The sequence below is a fragment of the Musa acuminata genome, chromosome BXJ3-6 (genome assembly GCF_036884655.1).
Source record: "Musa acuminata AAA Group cultivar baxijiao chromosome BXJ3-6, Cavendish_Baxijiao_AAA, whole genome shotgun sequence".
NCBI classification, from domain to species: domain Eukaryota; kingdom Viridiplantae; phylum Streptophyta; class Magnoliopsida; order Zingiberales; family Musaceae; genus Musa; species Musa acuminata.
Window position 1 is genome coordinate 21,334,343 of NC_088354.1, and position 11,823 is coordinate 21,346,165.

Here is an 11,823-nt window from a genome sequence, read left to right on the forward strand (position 1 = left end):
CATATCGTTTCCTATTGGATACACTTACATTCATGATATGTGGAGTAGTGTCTAACATAAACAAACCATCATGCAATGTTCCTCACGTGATGATCTTATCATCTAATAATATTGAATAACCATTATTCTCAAAAACTAATTTATATCTACTAACTATCAAACATGAAATAGAAATAATATTTTTGATAATAGAAGGAATAAAATAACATGCATCCAATGCAATAATAGCTCCACCGAGTAAATGTAGAGTGACCTTGCTAATAGAAACTACAGTAACTTTTGCTCCATTGCCCATCTTGAGGTTCATCTTGCCTCTCGCCAATCTACTAGATCTTGTTAGAATAATGAATTGTAAATATGATAGGCACTACCGGTATCCAATACCCATGTGTTATCATAAAAGTCTAACAAATGGAGACTGATTATGAATATACTTGAAGCTTCTCCAAACTTCTATTTCACCCTCTCTATAAGATACTCTTTGCATTCCTCTTCCAATGCCCATCTTTACTATAGTAGAAGCACTGGCCTTTGTCTTTTGCTGGGTCTTTCATAGCAACCTTTGCTTTTCCCAGTCTACCCTTGCCCTTACCCTTTTTAAGGGACTTTTTTACCTTCATTTTCTTTCTGGTCTCACTAGTATAGAGAAGTGACTTCTCTTTCTTGATAGTGCTCTCTGCTACCCTCAACATATTAAGGAACTCATGGAGAGTCACCTCAAGCTTGTTCATATTAAAATTCATTATGAACTGTGAAAAGAAATCTGGTAGGGACTTAAGCACAAGATCCATACACAGGTTATCCTCTAGGATCATTCCTAGACCTATGAGTTTCTTTATCCACTCAATCATTTTTAGGATATGGTTTTGAATAGGTGTCCCCTCAATTATCTTAGTACAGAAGAGACTCTTGGATATCTCATATCGTTGGGTCCTTCCCTATTCCTCAAATAGTTTACGGACATGTAGGAGAATGAATCTGGCATCCATCTTTTTATGATGTATCTATAATTCAGGAGTCATGGAGCCCAACATGTTACACAGAGTATGAGTGGAGTCATCTATGTACTTCATATAGAAATAACATATAGATTTTGTAGAAAAATAAACAATAAAGATATGGACTTCTATCTTATTCTACTCCCACTATTTTTCTAGCGTATCACGTGACACCCTCAATACATGAAACAGAAGTCTCCGGCAGTCTTCTAGTGGGGATCGAGATCCAATCGGTGTCTTAAATTAACCTTAAGGGACTCGACCAATCATGCTAAGCCTATAATGGTAGGCAACTCTTGCCAATCATAACCCCTTATGACTCCCATCCTATTCAGCCTCCGAACCACCATGGTTTCGAGGGACTCGACCAACCATGATCTTTGGTTAAGTCAATACCATTGTTACAAGATGAGTCTAATTCGGTAATATACCCTCGATAGACTCAATTAAGCATATCATGTCCTCAGGTCACCGATGATATCTCTATGTCATAGGCAAGATAGCAAATCAGGATATAAGTGAGCCTCGAGGGACTCAACAAACTAAACCTATGTCGAAAATCGGTCCTTACCTATAACGATGGAAGGCCATATAGGTCAATCTAATTATCTCATGTTTATGGACTTAATATTTTCGAGAAAGGGGATTTTGATTTGGTCTCATAATATGACGTGTCACATACATATATATTTAATATATATCGATATCGTATAAAATATATATATATATATATATATATATATATATATATATATATATATATATATATATATATATATATATATAGTAGGTGTACAACCAATCACACATCATATGATCAATCACACTAGATGATCATGCAACAGTTGCTGCCTTTTCTCACTTTTTTATAAACAATTTTGACTTTCAAAGCTTTTTTAAAAGACAATGCACACAGTTCAAAATCAATCTTTCACATGAACAACCTGGCTCTGATACTCTATCGATACTTAATAGCCCTTGTAAGGTTGGCTGTCATTCTCGATGACCGACTGTACTTGATCTAGAACTTCTAAACCTATAAGTTCGGTATCAAATAGTGGAGTACTCATACAAGACATCCTTGGTGTCTCAAGTCTAAGAATTAGGTATACTATTAGGATGACAGAATCACTATCTAACAATGAGATATCATCAACCATCCGACATTCCGTGAGCGGATCAATCAGAGAACTCATTCTCCAATGAAAACTTGCACTATAGCCCTAGTGTCTCCATATAAGCAACTATGAGACCGGCTGCCTCTATTATATGGATGGGTATACAGCATACTAGTCTATCTGATTATCTCAATGTCTCTCTCGAGTAACCTATGATTAGAATTATTTAGGGTCTATATTTAAAGGTGAATCGGTCTCATTATCGTGATCTCATCACGATCCGATTGCTATTGCATAGTGTTGAATCTCGGATTTTGATGATAAAACCAATTGATAGTGTTTATGATTTGATCGACATTTTGAGTGATGTAGGAAGATTTAATCACACAGAAATCTTGATCTTGTTATGTGATTTTTAGAGCTCAAAATTGTTGTAAAGGCCAAAAGTTCTTCTCCCTCTTTTCTTCCCAGTTCTGAGCTGTAAAGAGAGGAGAGAAAATTCTATAAGGGTTGTCTCCTAAGCCCGTCAAAAGGAGTGAAACTGTAAAAGGGTGGTTGGCCTTCACCTATTGAAGGAAGGCCTCTAGTTGACGTCGGTGACCTCGTCGGTGGAGGAAGCCAAAAGTGGAGTAGGTCAAGATTGACCGAACCACTCTAAATCTCGGTTTACATTTACTTTGAGCATATTATCTTTACTGCAAACCTCCTCTAAAGCTTACTACTTTTTGCGCATATACGATCGGGTTTCAAGCTTTGCACTTTCCGAATCAGCGTTTAGACGTAAATCTGTTTTTTCGTGCGATCATCATATTTCAGTTTGCATTTACGTTTTGATTTCTATCATAACTGCTAACTGCCTTTATATCCTTGCTTAAACTACATCTCGCCTAATCAAGTGATTTACGAATCAGCATTTAGACGCAAATTAGTTTCTTCGTATGAACGTCGTATTTCAGTTTATGCTTATATTCTGGTTTTCATCATAACTGCAAACTGCCTTCATAGATTGACTTTAACAGCATCTCGCTTGATCTTAAGTTAAAGTAATCTTAGAATCGGCTTTCACACCGAAATCATTTTTATCGTTCGAACGTTTTTTTATTGTTGAAAGATTTTCGCTGCACTAATTCACCCCCCCCCCTCTTAGTGCTCTTGATCCTAACAATTGGTATCAGAGCCCGGTATTTCTCATTTCGGATTTACACCCGAGAGAAATGGCTCTTCATGGCTTTCAAGAGGGCTTATCGATTTTTCGTCCACCGTTGTTTAACGGATTGGACTACACTTATTGGAAAACTTGAATAAGTGTTTTCTTGATTTCTATGAATTTGGATTTATGGAATATCGTTGAAAATAATTTTCAACTTCCCTCTAAACCGATGAACGAATGGTCGGATTTGGATAAGAAGTATTTTTCTTTAAACGCAAAGGCTCTGAATGCATAATTTTGCGCTTTGGACAAAAATGAGTTCAATCGGATTTCTACGTGCGAAACGACTTTTGACATTTGGCGAACACTTGAAATCACGCACGAGGGAACTAGTAGAGTCAAAAACACGAAAGTTAACATTTTATTGCATGATTTTGAGCTTTTTCGAATACAACCAAGCGAGACTATAGGCGACATGTACACCCGTTTCACGGATGTCGTCAATAGTTTAAGAGCTCTTGGAAAATGTTTTTCGGATTTTGAACTCTTAGACAAGATTTTGCGTTCTCTTTCTAAGAAGTGGGATTCAAAAGTAACTGCAATACAAGAAGCTAAAAACCTAAACAACTTGCCACTTGAAGAACTAATTGGTTCGTTGATGACATATGAAATAGTACACAATGCACATGATGAACATGATGAACAAAGTCACCTTCCAAAGAACAGGAAGGATTTGGAACTCCGGACAAATGAATACCACTTGAGCGATAACTCAAGTGATGAGGACAATGATGAACTTGAACTTTAAACACTAAATCTTAATAAGTTTATTAAACAAAAATCTAAAATAGACAATGAACTTGAACGAAGGAAGAAGCCAAAGAAGAGGAAGGCAACCAAGGATGAATCAAGAACTTCCAAAGGTGAAACGACGAATTGGGCTTTGACGGGCTTCGACTACAAGGTAAGTAACTCAACTCTCTTGAATTATTTTGAAATTACTTGATACTCTCATGATGTATTTTCTTTTTTAATTTAGAATTAATGTTTTAAAAAAAATTTATTATGATCATGCTAGTAATTTCGAAAATGATAATATTACATATTTTATGATAAACAAACAAAATGATTTTGATTGAAAATATGAAATCATGGTTAAGAAGTAATAATGTGTATCATGGTGATGTCCATTGTTATTTCTCGATTTTGAGTATATTAAATCATGTTTAATTTGAAGTTATGATTAATGAGTATATATTTTTAAAATTATGTATGATGATTATTGATAATTATGGATTATCGATTTTCATGATAATAACAGTGGCTTTAAAAACTGATGCATGTTTGACATAAATGAAATAGGCATGGTTATATGAAATAGTGTAAGTGTCATGCTTGATGATTGTATACTCAATGATGCATAATGATGTAATAAAAACACTAAATGTTTGGATATCATGATTTATGATTTTATGCATGAGATTATAAAGTTATACATGATGATTTTTGTGACTTATTGTTCTTGATGGTTTTATGATGAAATTCATTTTACGATCCTAAACGTTGATGCATGTTTTCATTTGACATAAATGAAAAGGCATGCTTACATGAAATCGATCACTTAAGATGAAACACTTAAAAAAGGGGGAAAAATATATTATCAATGAAATCATGAATCTATTTATGTTATAAATTTTGTGAGCCATAAAAATGATTTTGATGATTTAAATTTAAAATGAGTTTTATCAAAATCATGATCATGATTTGTCAGATTGAAACAATGATTGAAATAATAGGAATGATGATTTGGAATCATATAATAATGAGTTTATATGTTTAAATAATGATAATGATGCATGCAATGATGAAATATTCATGATAAAATAATTGTTTTGACATTCAAGACTTGAATTTTCATCAATGCTATTTACCTTTGTCATAATTTAGAAATTAACGTAAAGGGTCTTCCCTTCTTTTTGACAATGACAAAGGGGGAGCAAAACATGCCTGAAAGCTAATTTGCTAGCTCATATAATTCAAAAAAATAAGAAAGAAAATAATTACACTTCTCAAAAGAAAAGGAATTGCTATCTTGAACATCACCAAGAAGTGCTATCTGACAAATCTCAAGATGCACAAATGCAAACATGCAAAATTTGTAATTTTGCACATCATTGAAATTTATGATGCTTTGGTGATTATGCATGTTCTAAAATGTTATAAGATTCACTAGCTTGCATGATGTAGAACTTGCTATATTGAACATCACCAAGGAATGATATCTTGCAGAAGCAAAAAGTTAACTTGCACATGTAGCAAAACTTATATTTCAAGAAGCAAGAGTTGCTTTCTTGAACATCTCAAAATTACTAGCTTGCGTGTCTTAAAATTGTAAACTTGTCATCGTACTACCATGATGATGAGCATGCCTTATCTTCATGATTGTATTTGAAAAACTATGGCAAAAATACGTCCTAATGATTGAACGTGTTAAAATTATTTTTTGAACTTTCTTGATTGAATGATCAAATCACTTGATTGGCATAATGATTTTACACAATTACATGTTGGAAATTATGTGCTTGAATACAAAACTTCCATGATAACAAGCATGCTTTACCTTCATGATTGTAATTGAATATCTATAGCAAAACCTTGTCCGAATGCAAGAAAGAGTCAAATTTCATTTTCGGATTCTCTTGATCCTAACATATCAAGTTTACTCTCTTCCGAACTTAACAAGAATATGTCATATCAAGTTTAGTTCATATCATTGATTTTTGACATATGTAATCAACTAGCAAATACATCTCTCATACACATATCTTGTGAAAAATATTTTTTTGAGAAATGGATTTGATGAATATGGATGAAAGTGTTTTTACTTGCAAGGATTTATTTCACATACATATCTTGATTCTTGTAAAAATGAAGCATGATTTAATCTCTCACGATTCTAACTTCACTCGAAGTAAACTCACAAATAGCATGTATCACAAATAGTCTTCCTCCGTCATGCAAAAAGATAATAACAGATAAAAAAGGAAGAAGTTTTCAAAGCTATCTCCATGTCATGTTTTCCTTGAGATGTTTGTATAATTGATATCCTATCACTCACTGTTGGAAAATGACATGAACCTAGTTGTGACATGAATAATTACAAGCACTTATGCTTAAAATTTGCTTATATCGTTCTCCGTTTTGTTGATGACAAAGGGGGAGAAATGTTAGGATCGAAGCGGCACTAAGAGGGGGGGGGGGGGGGGGGGGTGAATTAGTGCAGCGGTAAAGTGCGATAAACTTTTCACGATTTAAACACTTTTCGAAAACTTCGTACGATAAAAGCAACGTTTTTGTTTAAAATCGTTTCGATTGCATTTTAACTTGAAGGGATAAGTAAGACGGAGACAAAGCAGTATAGCATTAAAGTGCAAATAGTTTGCAGTCATGTAAATGACAATAAGTAAATGCAAACCAGAGATCACGCCGATTTTACAGTGGTTCGGTCAAATGACCTACATCCACTTGCGAGGCCCCTATTTGATGAGGCTCCCACCTTCCACTAGCAAATCTCTTGAAAGGGAAGGGTGAATACCCCTCTTACAACTTTTTACAAGTGGTTCACTCTCTTACAGATTTTCAGCAAGAAAGAAGGAGGTGAACACTAGCAAATTGAAAACAAGACTAGCTAAGACTTTTCTAAGGCCTTTCTCTCAAACACTTGCTGCTCAAAAAGTTGTAATCTCAGCTGAGATTTGAGGGGTATTTATAGGCCTCAAGAGGATTCAAATTTGGGCTCCAAAATTTGAATTCTCTTTGAGTTCCCGATGCTGGTGGTGCCACCGCCTGTCAGTGTCTGACACTGACAGTGGACGGGCGGTGCCACCGCCCAGCCCAGGTGGTGCCACCGCCTGGCTCTCGGGTGCTGGGCGGTGCAACCGCCCAGTCTGGCGGTGCCACCGCCAGACCCTTCGGTTCACTGGTTGGGCTTTAAATTTAGCCCAAACCAAGTCTAATTTTGGGCCCAGTTGGCCCCTAACCAGGATATAGGATTATCTCTTAATCCTAATCCTAATTACAAGTGAACTACAGAACAAAAAAACATCGTAAGCAAGTTTTCAACTGCGAACGTCGAGTCTTGTTCCGGCGAGCTTTCCGACAAACTTCTTCCGACGGACTCCCAACAAGCTCCCGATCTTGTGATGACTTTAACGAGTAGCCGAGCCTTCTCGGTGATCTCCGTGAATCCTCCGACGATCTCTTCAGCGAACTTCTGAGAATTCCGACAGGTTCCCGATTTCTTCTCGGATGGTTCCGGCAGCATCTCCGATGATTCTTCGGACTCTTAAACGTCTATCGAACTTGACTCCGGTATTCTTGCTTTGTGTTTTCTGGTTATCATAGTTAATCCTATACACTTAACTCAATAATATGGATTAGATCAATAAACCCATCAATTGATTTTATCATCAAAATCCGAGATTCAACAATCTCCCCCTTTTTGATGATGACAATCAATTGATGACGGAGTTAAACATAACTCCCCCTATCTATATGCCATATTATGAGAAGGTAAAAACACTTGAATTCTATCCCATTGAATTCAAGCATAAACCGATAAGTTATAACCGTAGAACTTATCGTTATTCTCATTGAGCATAAGTAAATGCGAAACTTCGATGAAAATCATTTTCAAGTCGAATGATAAGAGATAATTTTTACTACCACAGGAGATAAAGATTTTCAACATGAATTTCATGATATACATGTTAGACATGCTTTCAATATTATCAATCGATCTTGCGATATTCTCAAAGATTTTGCAAGCCATATAAGACATTCATATCACACAAGCTTTTGCAATTAATATAAGTCACGCTATTAAAATGATACAAGTCATCACTTTTCTCCCCCTTTGTCGTCAACAAAAAGGGAATGAGACTTGAAGCACATAATTTGTGATTATAATATCAGAAATTCAGCATTGATCAGAAAAATTTATCAGTCAAAATTAAGTATGCTAAATTCATCTTAAAGGAAAATTTAGCATTCATTCATTTTATCAAATCTCTTATTTCTATAAATAACAAAAATTGTAGATGTACAAGGAAGAGATAGTGAAAATTTTTTTTTCATGTACTAACTCCAATAAGTCAAGATCATAATTCGAATACAAATCCATTCAAATTCAATTCGTCAATTTGAAACTCATAATCAAGCCATCAAAATTAATTTCGAGATGCACAAAATATCATAAAATCATTAGAGAAAGAATACAGCATTAAGATTAATCTTTCAAATTTGCCAACAATACTTATCCAGAATTCATCTTAAAAGCAAAAAATGAGCATTCATCCAGAAGCATATATCTAGAATTTTAAAAATACATTTAAAAAGAAGGTTCAGTTTTCGTTCAAAAGATGACCAGCTTGGAACTTGAGATTAAGAGTAAACAGAACAAAACAAAAAGATACATCAATCCTTAGGAGGTAATCCATAGTGCTTATACATAACATCTATTTTTTGATTTAGTTGTCGTAGTTCCTTCAAAATTTCAATTTGCTGGAGTTGAATTTGTTCTTGCTGCGATTTGAGTTGGTCTTGTTGAAATTTGATCTGAGACAGTTCTACCATAATGAGTCCTTTAGAGGATGAAACAGGAGCTAAAGGTGCTGCACCAAAGGGACTAGGAGGAGGAGATTCATTTCCCCTAAAAATTGGTGTTTCTGGTTGTTCTACTAGTGGAGGAATAAGATCAGTCCTTCTAGGTTGCCTTACCCATATTCCATTGTTAAACGTGCACCTATATCTATCACTTTGAATTCTTTCTTCATCGGTTGGGATGCAAATGTCATAGGCACGAAGAAATCTAGTGATTAACCCCCCATATGGCAACATAATATCTTTAGCTGTGATGTCCTGCATGTGTTGCCGTATTGAGTATCCAAAACAGTTATGTTGGCCGGTCATAATCCAATACATAGTGCTTTTCTCTATTAGACTCATTTCATCAAGATGATATTGCTTAGGAAATAGTATGCTTGTCATGATATGATGAAGAATCTTAGAGTTAAAAGGTAGTAAGTGTTCGCAACTCTTGGGTATTATTCCGAGGTTCGAGTTTGCAAAAATGGTTTCGACAGCTTCGGTGTAAGTTGCTCCTATTATATTAGCATCCCATTTTCCTCTAAAATAGCAGCCCCTATCTTTTTCAATGATTCCAATTAGTTCACAAATATAATTATCAGAAATCCTAATTTGTGTTCCTAAAATGTAAGTACTTAGGCTATCGTTATCTACCCATAGGTTTGCATAAAAGAGCCTAACGAATCTAGGATAAAGTGGTTCATCTATTTGTAAGAGAGGTAGGGCCTCTAGATGAGCAAACCACCTAATGGGTTCTAAGTCTCCTAGTTCATCGAGATCAACGTGTTTACCCTTATGGATATATCGTGTTTCAAAATTTGGAAACCTAAGGGCGTCTTCTTTGGATCTAAAAATATTGTGGTCATATGAATCTCTTTCAATCCTTTTCCCTTTTGATCTCTTAGGAGCCATTGTCTAGACAAAATGATAAGAGAAATATGAAATTGTAATGAGTAGGTAAAACAAGAAGAAAAGGAAGTGAAGATTTTACCTTATGGAGTGTTTCTTGGATGATGGAGAGTTTGGACCAACAAGAATCCTTCTCCAAGGTTTGTAGAAGTTAGAATGAGGGATTGAGAGAGTTTGGGAGAGTTGGAGCAAGGGTTCCACGGGTTGGGGGCGGTGTCACCGCCGGCCCTAACCATTTTGGATTTATAGGGTGTCTCGGGCGGTGCCACCGCCAAACCGAACGGTGCCACCGCCTGGCGCCCGAGCGCTCAGGCGGTGCTATCGCCGGTTCTGGCGGTGCCACCACTGGTGTGCTGTGCTGATTTTATTTTATTTTATTTTATTTTTTTTTTTTTAAGGTGTTTGACTCAAGATAGGTTAAGATAATGAGTTATACTTCAGTATATCATCTTGAATCGAAGGAGAGTGATGAAGTCAAATTCATAGAAGAACGGAAAAGGATGAGACATTTTTTGAAAAATATATTCAAACAAGCTTATTTTCAAGGACAATTTAACATGCCTAGTTCCCTTCTAATAAATTCAAATTGGTCTTTATTTAAGGCTTTTGTAAAAATATCTGCTAATTGATGCTTTATGTCAATAAATTCTAAAACAACATTATTGTTAAGGACATGATCGCGTATGAAATAATGCCTAATATCGATATGCTTAGTTCTAGAGTGTTGAATTGGTTTTTTGGTGAGACATATGGCACTAGTATTATCACATTTTATGGGAACATTTTTGAAGTGAATTCCATAGTCTTCTAATATATTTTTCATCCAAACAACTTGTGCACAGCATGCACTTGCAACAATGTATTCGGCTTCCACCGTAGATAGTGCAACTGAATTTAGTTTCTTGGAAGTCCAAGAAACAAGTGCATGTCCTAAAAATTGGCATGTTTCGGATGTACTTTTTCTATCTATCCTGCATCCGCCAAAATCGGCATCTGCATAAGCTATTAAATCAAAATTTTCAGATTTTGGATACCACAATCCTAAATTTGGAGTTCCTTTAAGATACCTAAATATTCTTTTAACACTTTTAAGATGAGATAATTTAGGATTTGATTGAAACCTAGCGCAAAGTCCTACACTAAACATAATATCCGGTCTAGTCGCGGTGAGGTAGAGTAGACTACCTATCATTCCCCTATATGTTTTTTGAACGAAATTTTTACTATTTTCATCCATATCTAACTTAGTCAAAGTACTCATAGGGGTGTTTATTGCTTTTGAATTATCCATGTTAAATCGTTTTAACAATTCTAATATATATTTAGATTGGTTAAGAAATATACCATCACTAAGTTGTTTGATTTGTAATCCAAAAAGAAAGTTAATTCACCCATTAAACTCATTTCAAATTCATGACTCATACATTTGGCAAATGATTCACATAGTGATTCATCCGAAGAGCCAAAAATAATATCGTCAACATAAATTCGCACAATAAGAAAATTATTTTCAAAATGTTTAATAAACAATGTAGTATCAACCTTGCCTTTGGTAAAATTATTTAAAATAAGAAAGGAACTAAGCCTTTCTTACCAAGTGCTCTAGGAGCTTATTTCAAGCCATAGAGAGCCTTAGTCAATTTGAATACATGATTAGGAATAAGAGAATTTTCAAATCCGGGAGGTTGTTCGACATATACTTCTTCGGAAATAAAACCATTCAAGATAGCACTTTAGACATCCATTTGAAATAGTTTAAAATTATTACTACTAGCATAGGCAAGGAGCATCCTTATGGCTTCTAATCGAGCCATGGGAGTGAAGGTTTCTTCGTAATCGATACCTTCTTCTTGGTTGAAACCTTTGGCCACTAATCTAGCCTTATTTCTAACCACGATACCATTTTCGTCTTGCTTGTTTCTAAAGACCCATTTAGTACCAATGACTAAATGGTCACTAGGTCTAGGAACAAGCTTCCATACCTTATTCCTCTCAAATTGAT